Raw genomic sequence first — 15248 nt, forward strand, 5'->3', positions numbered from 1 at the left:
TGTGTTTGTGCTTTGTGCTCTTGCTACTGTGTGGAGGTAGTTTTTGGATATTTAAACCACCCCTTATTTGAACCCAGGACTTTGTGTATGTTTGTGTTGTGGTTTGGGGTTCACTGACAGCCCAGTTCCATTACAACAGAAAACCTTCAGTGGACTAGTGAAGTCCATGTCTTGAAAGGTGAGAGCTGTTTTGTCAACACGAGGGGGAAATGCACAATATTAGGCAGGTGGTTTTAAAGTTGTGGCTAATTGGAGTATATGGATATGCTAGATGTTACTATATTATAATGTTGCACCACTGCAAAGTACTAAATGGACCTTCTGCTTTTTATATGGCCATTTTAGATGGCTCACTGTCAGTGCTGGTCGAAGTCCATTTGAAACTACAGGCAAACTTCACCTCTGGTGCCCCCTTCCAAATAAAAAACACAGATGCCTTTGTTTAATACAACAGACCAAAGTAATTCCAAACTAAACATGTGCAAAGTGCACACAAAGTAATTATATTAGTAATTCTTTGAGGCAAATGCAGAATTAAAATAAGTGAATGAAAGAATAAATTAAAGAACACAATTATTTCTGGAGCTCATACATCATATGACTTAAACATAACACAGTAATTGCAGAGCTTTCACAACTGATGTTTATACAGTTTAAAGGCAGATAATGAGTATTATTGACAATGAGTATTTTTCTATTTAAATTTTTACCTTCCTGGACTTCCTTCCTGCAAAGTCATATGATATCATATGATATGATGATATCATCACATGAAATATGACCAGCAACCTCATGGGTGATACTTATAAAATCCTATTTTGGTATTAATTTTTATTATATTACAGTAACGTCAGGCTAAATGTATGATCTTTTCTTTAAATCCTTTCTTACCACTTCAGAACTTGGTGATGTCTATGATTTCTAGAAAGCACCATTATGCACTGGGACAGACTTAGGAGGGAGGGGGACCAGCACTTGAACCATTATTTGGGACTCCCTATAGGTGTTCTAAGGGAATCATGGAAAAACTAATATGTAATGTCAAAGCTTAAAAGTCGAACTTGAATAGGTGCTACATAAGAACAAAAAGTAGAATATGATTATATGATAGGTGTTTGGATAGCAGCAAAACAAACATAAAACCAGCATCTGAGATTTTGAATGATAGAGAGAAGGTGACAGAGTATGCAATGCCAAAGCTTAGAATTATACTTGATAGCCATTAGAGCATAGTATACCAAAGAAATATCAAAAACAAAGAGAGTCTGGTCCACCAATTATCTATTTTGAGAGAGAATCAGCCTTTTGAAGGAGAGAGGGAGGAAAATATTTAAAAATATTATTCTAGCACCTAGTTATTTTTTCAGAATATCAGGTGTTTCTAGCATTAAGGTAAAACAATGACAAATATGACGCATGAGCAGGTTTAGTTGTTTCACCAGTTTTCACACTCTGTGCACATTTCTCCTGCTGGCAATAAACTACTTATTGATCGGTATACACAGAGAGGACCAACTGAGTGATTGTAGAAGGTCCAATTTATGACTTGTCCACACAACATTCTGCTCAGGTATGTAAAGTGTAGAGAAGGATTTTATTTTTTAAAAGAATTTCTCAGTACTGTGTGAAATGTCAGGTAAGTTGTCAACAAAATGCAATCACCTGACAAATTAGCTGAAACATTTTTCACTTGTGATCCTTATCCAGGATGGTCCAGAAGATGTTTTAAGGAAAGGTTTTGGTGATACATACAGTTCAATGTCAGATTTTTGAATTATTATATACAACGAGGGGGCTTCACCCCCTGCTCGCTTCGCTCGCCAACCCCCCGGCCTGCGCTACATGCCAGCCACTTCGTGTCTCTGCTGCTCGCGTATATGGATTTGACTTTCACCAAACAACAAATCTTTTAATACGCCCCTTTATTGGGAAGAAACACTACTTTTCCCTGATGGCAACACAAATTAGATGATGTACAAGTCTCCGACTGTAAAATTTAAATCCAAACAATATATTTGATCGCTTTTCGCTATTCCATTATTTCATTGAGTAATAATTTCCATTTGTTTGTGCTAATGCGATCTTCACTATCATTTTTTGAGACTTTCGAATTTTAGTATTTTCATTATCTCTAAACTGCTCTGTATATGTATCGCACCAACGTTTTTGAACCTCTTTACGGCGTTCTACTTTGTCATCTACTCTTTGTCTTTTATTTCTGGCCCCGGGCGTGGTTAAATCTCTTGGCACAAAGTCTCATCTCGTGGGAATATGAAAGTATCTCTGACAAAGTCTCATCCCAGGCTAAAACTTCTTGTCTCATCCCAGGATTTTTTTATATAATAGAGAGTGTGAGGGACGGCTGGCGGTTCAGTCCGGCCGGGATGTCCTTGGAAAAGAAGAATGGAGGAAGGCAGCCTTTTCAGGGCACTGCATCCCCCGGGATGCTAGGTGACAGCACCCCTGGAAGGCAACAGTTCCCCGGATTCACTCAGGGCATCCTGGGACATGGAGTCTGTTTCCTCAGCCCTGTTGCGTGCCATGGGTGCCGCCAGGGGGAGCTCACAAAGAACCTGGGGACTCCTATTGTTACGATAACCTGGAAGTACTTTGGATTCATGAGGATGGAAGCCCGCAGTACTTCCGGGCTACTTGAGAATGGATGATGTGGCGTTGAACCCGGGAGAAACACTTAAAAAGGACTTTGGGAAATTCAGCAAAGAGAGCCGGAGTTGGGTGGTAGAGTGATGGAGCTGCTGGGAGGAGTGGAGGATTGTGATTATTGTATTGATTATTGATTATTCTTTATTATTATTGTTATTGAAGAATTGTGGAGTGTGTGGTGCTTTGTGCACTTTATTTGAAGAAATAATTAAAGAATTCTTCTTGGTGCTTTTACAAGTGTGTCCTGGACGTCTGTCTGGTGGGTTTAGTGGGGCAACAGCGCCTCTAGCGTTCACAAGAGATAAGTGCAAAGTAATCCAGCATTTTATTTCAATATGTGGTGCTGGTCAAGTTTCTGTTCATGTCAACTTAGCTCAGTCACAATTACATCTAACTGCCATTATTATATTTTTATTGTAATATATATAAAATATGCCAATAATAATACATATAATATATATATTATTATACCAGCATAGGAGAGACATCCCCACCCAAAATTACAGCAGCGCAGGTGAGCAAAGAGCTGAGGAGACTTTGTGCCAGCAAAGCAGTGGGTCCAGATGGAGTATCGCCACAACTGCTGAAGGTCTGTGCGCTGGAGCTGGGGAGTCCTCTACAGTGCATCTTCAACCTGAGCCTGGAACAGGGGAGAGTCCCGAGGCTTTGGAAAACATCTTGTATCACCCCAGTCCCAAAGGTATCACATCCTAGTGAGCTGAACGACTTCCGGCCTGTCGCTCTGACGTCACATGTGATAAAGACCATGGAGCGGCTGCTGCTTCACCACCTGAGGCCACAGGTACGCCACGGCCTCGACCCTCTGCAGTTCGCATACCAGGAGAAGGTGGGAGCGGAGGATGCCATCATCTATATTCTACACTGATCACTCTCCCACTTGGACAGAGGCAGTGGTGCTGTAAGAATTATGTTTCTATACTTCTCTAGTGCCTTCAACACCATCCAACCTCTGCTCCTTAGGGACAAGCTGACAGAGATGGGAGTAGATTCATACCTAGTGGCATGGATCGTGGACTATCTTACAAACAGACCTCAGTATGTGCGTCTCGGGAACTGATGGTCTGACATTTTGGTCAGCAACACAGGAGCGCCGCGGGGGACTGTATTTTCTCCGGTCCTGTTCAGCCTATATACATCGGACTTCCAATACAACTCGGAGTCCTGCCACGTGCAAAAGTTCGCTGATGACACTGATATCGTGGGCTGCATCAGGAGTGGGCAGGAGGAGGAGTATAGGAACCTCATCAAGGACTTTGTTAAATGGTGCAACTCAAACCAACTACACCTGAACACCAGCAAAACCAAGGAGCTGGTGGTGGATTTTAGGAGGCCCAGGCCCCTCCTGGACCCCGTGATCATCAGAGGTGACTGTGTGCAGAGGGTACAGACCTGTAAATACCTGGGAGTGCAGCTGGATGATAAATTGGACTGGACTGCCAATACTGATGCTCTGTGTAAGAAAGGACAGAGACGACTATACTTCCTTAGAAGACTGGCGTCCTTCAACATCTGCAATAAGATGCTGCAGATGTTCTATCAGATGGTTGTGGCAAGTGCCCTCTTCTATGCAGTGGTGTGCTGGGGTGGCAGCATAAAGAAGAAGGACGCCTCACGCCTGGACAAACTGGTGAGGAAGGCAGGCTCTATTGTAGGCATGGAGCTGGACAGTTTGACATCCGTGGCACAGCGACGGGCGCTCAACAGGCTCCTATCAATTATGGAAAATCCACTGCATCCACTAAACAGTGTCATCTCCAGACAGTGGAGCAGCTTCAGCGACAGACTGCTGTCACTGTCCTGCTCCACTGACAGACTGAGGAGATTGTTCCTCCCCCAAACTATGCGACTCTTCAATTCCATCCGAGGGGGTAAATCTACTTTTGAAAAGATTGAAATTCAGTAAGGGATCATCTGTACATGATATACCTGCCTTTTGTCCAAGAGATCAGTGAACAGCAGCTTTGAAAGCAGCCCAGAACCCTTTTTAAACCATATAGAAGTGATGTTGGAGTTTATGGTTTATGCAAAATTATCAAGATTCACTCTTACTAGAAATATAACCTATAATGCTTCCACTATTATAACACAACAAATTGCTGTTTTCTTCATGCTCCAATAGCCCATTTCAGGTCTTCTGCTCTCAGATGCTCTCAACAGCCACCCTCAATCACAACCTGCTGTTCAGTGGAGATATGTAAACTCAGGTGTTAGTGCAAGTGGTAGGAACATTTCTTTGAAAAGCAAAGAGCAAATGTTTTCCATACATATTGGTAAAAGAAGGTAAAGATTCTTATGGGCACAAGGAGCATGAAGAGTGCAGCACGCACTGCCTGAGACAAAGCAAAATTGACTTGTTAAATTGGCATCACCCCCCAGAAGATAGTGCCCTAGGTCACTGCCTATGTTACTTAATGGGTTGACTGGCACTGCATGTACCATTAACAGGACTGATTGCCATTGCTCCACTAAATAGTAATCTATTTTCTATATTGCAGGCTGGCCATTTTTAATTGCACCCCTACTGCTGGTTCCAAAGCTGCGCTGAAGTTGCATGATGGAATGCCAGCTCATATTATGGGTGACTCATCCGTGGCTGATGTAACGTGTCACTGCCATTTTAATATTTACACATTTGAAAAGCTCTTTAATGAGCAGAGCACCCCGAAATAATTTATAAGACACACTAAAAATGTACTGTAAAGTTATTAAGTCATTTATTTCGTTATTAGTTATTATTCATCACATATTTAAAATTCTGTTAATGATTTTTCACATTTATAAAGTCATGTATTATTGTTATTGTCCTTTTATGTTCTTTTTAAAAATACAGTCATTGGATTTTTGCACCTAATCATTTCATTACATATTGTACTGTCTGTATAATTTTTATGTGACAAATACAATTTGATTTGATTTGAGATGGACTGGCAAAAATGGCAAATGTATCTATTTAAAATGTTATATATACTGTATATATATATATATATATATATATATCCATCCATCCATCCATCCATTTTCCAACCCGCTGAATCCGAACACAGGGTCACGGGGGTCTGCCGGAGCCAATCCCAGCCAACACAGGGCACAAGGCAGGGAACCAATCCTGGGCAGGGTGCCAACCCACCACAGGACACACACAAACACACCCACACACACACCAAGCACACACTGGGGCCAATTTAGAATCGCCAATCCACCTAACCTGCATGTCTTTGGACTGTGGGAGGAAACCGGAGCGCCCGGAGGAAACCCACGCAGACACGGGGAGAACATGCAAACTCCACGCAGGGAGGACCCGGGAAACGAACCCAGGTCCCCAGGTCTCCCAACTGCGAGGCAGCAGTGCTACCCACTGCGCCACCATGCCGCCCCATATAGATTGGCGCCTGACCCGACACAGACTCACACCGGAGGCACATATAAAAGCAAACTTTTATTTTTCTTCACCTGTGGGGCATGTCTTCCCTGTGTCCCACAGGCACAACACAGTCCCAAAGCACACAAAAGCACCAACACACACAGTATCCTTTGCACCACCACTCCTCCTGGCAAGCATAGTTCTCCTCCTCCCGACACAGGCTCTGGGAGTGGTGGCTGCTGGCCCCTTTTATAGTCCACCCGGAAGTGCTCCAGGTACTTGATTGCTGAGTTCCGGCTGCACCTCCGGATGTGGCAAAAACACTGCCCATAAGGGCTCAGGAGTACCAGCTGTAGCACCCCCTGGCAGTGCCTGCGGGACCCAGCAGGGCTGCACCAAACTCCATTTCCCATGGAGCCCTGCGGGAAATCGAGGCACTGCTCCAACCCAGGGGGGTTGCCATCTGGCGTCCAGGGGGAGGTATTGCAAAGTCCATGGCTGCTCCCCCTGAACATATACTGAAGGGGCTTCCCCCCAGCCGTCTGCTACATTATATATATATACAGTAGTACCTTGACTTACGAGTGTCCCAACTAACGAGTTTTTTGAGATACGAGCCGTCTCTCGGACGATTTTTTGCTTTGAGTTGAGAGTTGAGAGCTCGGGTTACGAGCCAGCTTCAAATAGCCCACCGCTAGTTGTTGCAGCGAATGCCACAGTGAATGCCGCAACATCCACCCAGCATTTTGTGTCTCACTCGTTCACTTTAAGCGGTTAGCTCGCAGTGGAAGTATCAGTGTTGTGCTCGCATTTGTGCTTGCAGTTATTTTGCAAAACTTCATTTTTCCAACCATGGGTCCAAAGAAAATGAAGGCAAAGGAAGGTGCTGAGAAGAAGAAGCGGGTGATGTGGATTGAATTAAAGAAAGAAATTATCGAAAAACATGACCAAGGTATGCGCGTAGTCGACTTGGCGAAGCAGTACAAGCATAGCACTTCTACAATCTGCACCATACTGAAGCAGAAAGAGTTGATAAAGGCTATAACGCGAGCCAAGGGCATTAAAGTGATTTCTAAACAGCAGACATCTATCCATGAAAATATGGAGAAGCTGCTGATGGTGTGGTTGACGGAGAAGCAGCTCGCAGGAAATACCGTGACAGAGGCTATAATCTGCGAGAAGGCACGAGCTATTTACGCTGATTTGCTGCAGCAGACCCCAGGCACTTCAATGGACGAGGCATCAGGCGCGCCGTTTAAAGCCAGTCGGGGCTGGTTCGACAATTTTAAAAAGAGGACCAGCATTTGCTCCATTGCCAGGCATGCTGAGGCAGCAAGCGCGGATATGAAGGCAGCTGAGGATTATCTCAAAACTTTTGCCGGAATTATAGACTTATATAACGGCAGAGGAGAAGAGGATGCCAGGCCACAAACCCATGAAGGATAGGCTAACCCTCACACTGTGTGCCAATGCAAGCAGCGACTGCAAGATTAAGGCGCTGCCCATTTATCATTTGGAAAACCCCAGAACCTTTAAGTCACATAAGATTCTGAAAGAAAAACTGCAGGTTATGTGGAAGTCAAACCCGAGGGCGTAGGTCACCAGGCAGTTCTTTGTGGAGTGGGTGAATTTAGTCTTTGGTCCTGACGTTAAGAAATATCTTAAGGAAAATAACCTACCCCTGTAAGCCCTTCTCGTCCAGGACAATGTGACTGCTCACCAACCTAACCTTGAAGATGACATTCTCGAAGAGTTCAAATTTATAAAGGTTCTTTACCTTCCACTCAACACCACCCTTATCCTGCAGCGCATGGACAAACAGGCGATTTCTAATTTCAAGAAGCTCTTCACCAAGCACCTGTTCTGCCGCTTTGAGGTGATGGAGAGAACAAACCTCACCCTTTGAGAGTTCTGGAAGGACCACTATAACGTCGTGATATGGCTCAGAATTATCAATATGGCCTGGCAGGGTGTTACAAAGAGGACCTTGACCTCTGAATGAAAGAAGCTGTGGCCTGAGGTTGTGTCTGAAATGGACTTTGAAAGACTCGAACCCGAAGCGGCAGTGGTGGAGAAGATTGTATCCCTTGGCAAGTCCATGGGCCTGGACATGGATGAAGGTGACATCAACGAGCTCATCGAGGAGCACTCCGAGGAACTGGAGGAGCTAAAGGAGCTACAGATGCAGCAGCACACGGAGGTTTTGCAAGAAATAGGTGACGCGGAGGAGGCAGAGGAGGTTATCTCTACAAGTGAGATAAAGGAAATGTTGGGAATGTGGGAGAAACTTTTGGACTTTATTCAAAAGAAACACCCAGAAAAAGTTGTAACTGGGCGTGTGACGGCACTGTTTAATGACACTTGCTTGATGCATTTTAGAAACATTCTGAAAGGGAGGATGAAACAGACCTCATTGGACAGGTTTTTATCGAAAACCCCTGCAGATAAAAGTGAGGAAGGCATGGTGAAAAGGGCAAAAATCAGCAAATAAGATTCAGTTATTCAGTTCAGCCTTTCTCCTCCACCTCCATTAGCATCTGCAAGTTGTCTGATCTCCAAGGTAAATGCTGCACATTATACTTAATAAAACCAGTTTAATGCAGTACATTCTATTGTATTGTGTTTTTATACAATATTCGTTATTTATAAGTACATTTTTCTTATTTAGAACCAGCCCTAACCCTAAACACAGACAGGCAGGAGACAGGTTGTGTTTTCACCACAGCCCAACACAGTCCCTTTTACCACCAGTCTTTTGCCTCCACTGCTCCTCAGGCTTTGTCCTCTTTCTACCCGACTCTGGCCGTTGAATGGTGGGTACAGGCCCCTTTTTTTTAGGGTGCCCGGAAGGACTCCAGGTGCCCAACAAGCTTCTTCCGGCAGCACTTCCAGGTGTGGTAGAAGTGCTGCCAAATAGGGCCCTGAAAACATCCATGCACCCCCTGGCGGTGGCCACTGGCCCCAGCAGGGTTGAGCTCCCATGCTTATTATCCAAGGCCCCACTGGAGACCAAAGGGGCTGCCCTCTATCGGTCTAGAGGAGAAATAGGCTTTTAAATACTCTCTCCCCCGGTCCTTCCATAATCATGTTAAGGGCTCCGGCTGTCCACCACAAGATAGATAGATAGATAGATAGATAGATAGATAGATAGATAGATAGATAGATAGATAGATAGATAGATAGATAGATAGATAGATAGATAGATAGATAGATAGATATACAAATCAGAGGACCTCCTCACGGGCACAATCAAGGTACGTGATAACCCATTGAGGTGAGAGAGGGCACTGCCACTAACGTTCTCTTCTCCTTCTCTTCCAGCAGCTCAGAGAAACCACCCAACGAGGCCACTTAGCCACGCCTCTTCCAACATGTACTAAAAAGAAGCTTAGCTGCCCAGAAGGAGTCATCATTCTCTCCTGAGAGCGAACGGCTGGATGGTGCTCACAAGAAATGACCTTTTTCTAGTGAAGCCAAAGAACTAATTTTGAAGTTTTTGAGCCCCTGTGGCAGTTTTTGTTATCACCTTAAGGCACAAATTTGTGTTGGACTCACTGTATTAAATAGGACGGTTGGTGCCCCGACATTTCGCTCTTACCAGTCCTGTCATTCCTGCACAGTATATATATGTACAGTATGTGTGTGTATATAAAACCTTACCTACTAATTAAATGTTAATTGGTTTGCAAATTAATGGCAGCAATTTTAGTAGCATAATAGTTTTAAGAAGGTTTATTCTATAAATGCCATAAAATTAAATTAGACTATGACTAGTCATTTTGATATTGTATGATATAACAAAAAGACAAAGAGACATACTTTTTTATTATTTATATAGATTAAAAGTGTATTAACAATTTGTAATTATTTACATTTCAGATGTATGCATAATGTAAGTGTGACACAGAGAAGCACATTGAGCATAGGAAAGGTGCTATATTAAATAAAATTGATTATTATTATTATTTGTTATTAGAGATGTAATGGTTGGTGCTACTGCCTCAAAGCATCAGGAGACTAGGTTCAGTGGAGCTTATTCTTTCCTGCTAAAGATGTGTACTGTGTCTATTGGAGACTGTAAATGAGCCTTAAATCAATGAGTGTGACTTTGTATGCAAACATGCTTTCTGGCTTAGTTCCTGTCTTTCACCTAGTGCTGCCAGGATATGCTCCAGTTACGTAAAACACTAAATTACATTAATCAGGTTTAGGAAATGAAATGGATGGATGCTTATACTAAATTTTAATATGGAGAGAAAAGAGAGAGAAAAAAATACAGTTTGATAGCAATTACTCTAAACACCACTAGATGGTGATATCATATAAGTAAAGATTGAGTCCAAGACAATGAGGCTGAAATAATACACTGAACTTTCATAAAATACACTGAAAATTAAAGTATTTAATTTTAATCAAAATGTATTCTTCACCTTACCCAAGGCCTACAATCTAGTATAATTTTTCATGCAACAATTATTTACATTAATGGAATTGCATGGTTATGGTTTTGGTTAAACGCAGAGTACAAGCAAACATATTATATGCATGGATTCAAAAGCATTTATGTAAAAACATGAGAGAAGCCCAAAGTTGAGCAGAGAAGCACTTCCACAGAAAGCCACTTGACTAGCTGTTAAAAATGTATCACTTTGACATGGGGAACTTGCTAAAAGCAAAATGCTAAAAATAATCAATAGATGTTTTCCTTGTACAACAGGAATGCTTTTGCAGGAAGATCTTCCTTTATTCATAATTAAAAAAGCACAGCTTTACTGATGTTACAGCAAATTGTACTGCAAAAGACCTGAAAGATACAATATCTACAACGATTAACTAGTGTCAAGTTCAAGCTGATGTTTATTTCACATGTACATCATAGAGGCTTAGGAAAAACAGTGGAATCTATATAGTTACTGGTTTAGTCACCATCACTGACTCACTATGTGACATTGTGTGAGTATTTACTGTAAAATGTGCAACAAGAATATCTTTCAGTCAGTTAAATAAATTAACTATATAGTGGATAAATGACTTTTAATTTATCATAAGTACAATACATCTCACATAATACTCCTTATGAAAGAGAATTGAACCTTAATGGTTACTGGTTCTGTCTCCATCATTGGCTCACAACGTAACATTGTGTGAGTATTTAAAACAGGTAACAGTGATATGGTAAAACAGTACTTTGCCCTACTGCATCATAAATATATTTATGTCAATGTGGAATATGTATGTCATCTTTATATTCACATGGGCCTTTTCCTTGGTGAACTCTGATCTTCCACCCTCTGGTTAAGTTAACTGATATCTCTAAACTATCTCCATGTGAGTGACAGCCTTATGTGAGTGACAGCCTTACTGTAGTTGCTCAAGAGTGGATCCTGTGGAGGACTGGTGCCTTGAGCAGGGTTGCTTTCTGCTTTTCACGTTACCAAATATGGAGGTTTAGACATCAGCATTCAGTGATTCTGAATTGGATTAATTGTGTTCAGGAATGTTCTTCAGCTTTGTTGTGTCCCTGCTCAGGATTAATCGGTTTAGAATATGGACGTTCTCTTATGTTATGCTGTATTATGTTATAATGTGCAATGTTATATTATGTGGAAGCAGGGTACAAGTAGTGCAGAGTTCCCTATGTAACGGAAGTTGAACAGTGTATTTTCTTATGGTAGTTTAGAGATGCTCCAATCTACTGCAAAACATATTTTTTTATTGGTCCTCTATAAATAAAGATTAGTTAGTTACTTCAGTGGCATCGTACGGTAGTCATTAATGCAAAGAGGCTTGCTTGATACATGCACTTTCAAATAAATGTTTTCTTTCATCTAATGTAATGTAATGGTGTACTGTATGCTCTTAAGGGTACCAAATAATACAGTGCATCCGGAAAGTATTCACAGCGCATCACTTTTTCCACATTTTGTTATGTTACAGCCTTATTCCAAAATGGATTAAATTCATTTTTTTCCTCAGAATTCTACACACAACACCCCATAATGACAACATGAAAAAGGTTTACTTGAGGTTTTTGCAAATTTATTAAAAATAAAAAAATTGAGAAAGCACATGTACATAAGTATTCACAGCCTTTGCCATGAAGCTCAAAATTGAGCTCAGGTGCATCCCGTTTCTCCTGATCATCCTTGAGATGTTTCTGCAGCTTAATTGGAGTCCACCTGTGGTAAATTCAGTTGATTGGACAGGATTTGGAAAGGCACACACCTGTCTATATAAGGTCCCACAGTTGACAGTTCATGTCAGAGCACAAAGCAAGCATGAAGTGAAAGGAATTGTCTGTAGACCTCTGAGACAGGATTGTCTTGAGGCACAAATCTGGGGAAGGTTACAGAAACATTTTTGCTGCTTTGAAGGTCCCAATGAGCACATTGGCCTCCACCATCCGTAAGTGGAAGAAGTTCGAAACCACCAGGACTCTTCCTAGAGCTGGCTGGCCATCTAAACTGAGCGATCGGGGGAGAAGGGCCTTAGTCAGGGAGGTGACCAAGAATCTGATGGTCACTCTGTCAGAGCTCTAGAGGTCCTCTGTGGAGAGAGGAGAACCTTCCAGAAGGACAACCATCACTGCAGCAATCCACCAATCAGGCCTGTATGGTAGAGTGGCCAGACGGAAACCACTCCTTAGTAAAAGGCACATGGCAGCCCGCCTTGAGTTCGCCAAAAGGCACCTGAAGGACTCTCAGACCATGATAAAGAAAATTCTCTGGTCTGATGAGACAAAGATTGAACTCTTTGGTGTGAATGCCAGGCGTCACGTTTGGAGGAAACCAGGCACTGCTCATCACCATGCCAATACCATCCTTACAGTGAAGCATGGTGGTGGCAGCATCATGCTGTGGGGATGTTTTTCAGCGGCATGAACTGGGAGACTAGTCAGGATAAAGGGAAAGATGACTGCAGCAATGTACAGAGACATCCTGGATGAAAACCTGCTCCAGAGTGCTCTTGACCTCAGACTGGGGCGACGGTTCATCTTTCAGCAGGACAACGACCCTAAGCACGCAGCCAAGATATCAAAGGAGTGGCTTCAGGACAACTCTGTGAATGTCCTTGAGTGGCCCAGCCAGAACCCAGACTTGAATCCGATTGAACATCCCTGGAGAGATCTTAAAATGGCTGTGCACCGACGCTTCCTATCCAACCTGATGGAGCTTGAGAGGTGCTGCAAGAGGAATGGGAGAAACTGGCCAAGGATAGGTATGCCAAGCTTGTGGCATCATATTCAAAAAGACTTGAGGCCGTAATTGCTGCCAAAGGTGCATCGACAAAGTATTAAGCAAAGGCTGTGAATACTTAATGTACATGTGATTTCTCAGTTTTTTTATTTTTAATAAATTTGCAAAAACCTCAAATAAACTATTTTCATGTTGTCATTATGGGGTGTTGTGTGTAGAATTCTGAGGGAAATAAATGAATTTAATCCATTTTGGAATAAGGCTGTAACATAACAAAATGTGGAAAAAGTGATGCGCTGTGAATACTTTCCGGATGCACTGTACATAATATACAATATCTAAGGCAGCCTTCTATCCTTGACTGGAAGGAGTATTGCTACACAAATGAATTTAGGAAGAAAACAAGAAGTCTTCTTGTAAATCCAGCATGCTCAGGGCTGAAGGTTCTAGCCTAGCTACTCAACTCAATCCACCGAAGGACACAGTTAGAGCATGTTTTTGTTCCAACCAATTCTGTACATCGACTGGACACCAGTCTTAATTAAATATTCCATTATTTTCCAGTTTCAATCTTTATTGTGTCAATTCAGAAATGTACAACAGGGTTGATGTACTTTTAAAGGAATTTAACAAATATAACTAAGTTACACTGATCTCACTTTTTAAGATTTGTCCATTTAAAACAGAAAACAATCAAGTAGCTGGTCTTGTCATTTGCGCCGGTGTGTGCTCTTTTTTAACTGGCACTATCTGAGAAAAAAATACCACTACTGCTAATTAAACTCCTTATGCATTGTATCTGGCCTTTTGTTACATTCATTATGCAGTCAGAAAAACAATTCAATTTGTAATTTTTCTATAGATTTCAATAAAAAGGGGGCTATTTTTAATTTTCTTTATTGTACCTAAATAGTGACAACATAATATCATTTCCACCTGTAAAATCATTAGCAGGTATCTGTTTAAATGACAATGTGTGGAATAGTGAGTCCTTGGCTTAATGATTAGGCTCCTACTTTCAGAGTGATTCCCGTTTACATATTCTTTTATGAATTTTCCACGGTGCTTTCTTTCTACCAGGCGGCTCCCCTGCTTCTCCCATCGGGCTTCGCAACAGGGGAGTCGCCCTACCTGCAGGTGCAGCTGCCTTCCACACTGGTCCGGTAGCCCTCCGATCCCTGGCTACGTCGGGCTCCATCCAGATCGAGACTTGGTTTCTTTCCACAGCGGCCAGTGCGCTCACACTGGGGCTAAACCAGCCCAAAGCCTCCACGACTGCTGCCGCCTTTCGATGGCCAGTCGTCAATACAGTCGCTTTCTTCAGCCCCACCGAGTGTCGGCCAAACACTCATCTGCAGGGTTTCACCACCCAGCTGCCTGCCTTTGCTTTATCGAATCTGCTCTCGCTCGCTCTCATGCACCGGCTTTCCTCTATCTGCTTCCTACTCCATTAATCTCCCGTTCTTTCCTGTTCTTCCCCTAGCCGCCTCGCGCTTCTATTTATCACGGGGACAATTACGGATGCGGACGACTCCTCACCTGTGCACTTAAGTTATAGGATCGCCCGCATCACGAATTCCCCGGGAACCGATCGGCCCCAAATACTCTCTAAGCCGCGAGTACGGTGATTATTTATTTAAAAAGTGGCCTTTTTGACTTGAACTGTGGACCCGCTACACCACACTATCCAGGCGTTGTACGAGAAAAAAACCCGTGTGCGAAATCGTGGATGAAGCCTTGTGGATATGGTTTCTTCAGGAACGTCGATGAGGTTCAGTACATACGTTAGAAATATTTTTCTACATGAAAATAGGTATGCGTCGGATTAACCGGCCAAAACGGCAACCGGCCATGGGTCCAGTCCCGAGGTGGCAGGTTAAGAGGGATTGTACTGTAATTAAATTTGCTGATGACAGCACAGTCATCAGTCTTATTATGAACAACAGTTAGACTGTCAGAAGCTTAACAATCTACCTAGCCGCTGTCACATCATCAACCTTACATTG

Source organism: Erpetoichthys calabaricus, chromosome 9 (genome assembly GCF_900747795.2).
Source record: "Erpetoichthys calabaricus chromosome 9, fErpCal1.3, whole genome shotgun sequence".
Lineage (NCBI taxonomy): Eukaryota > Metazoa > Chordata > Cladistia > Polypteriformes > Polypteridae > Erpetoichthys > Erpetoichthys calabaricus.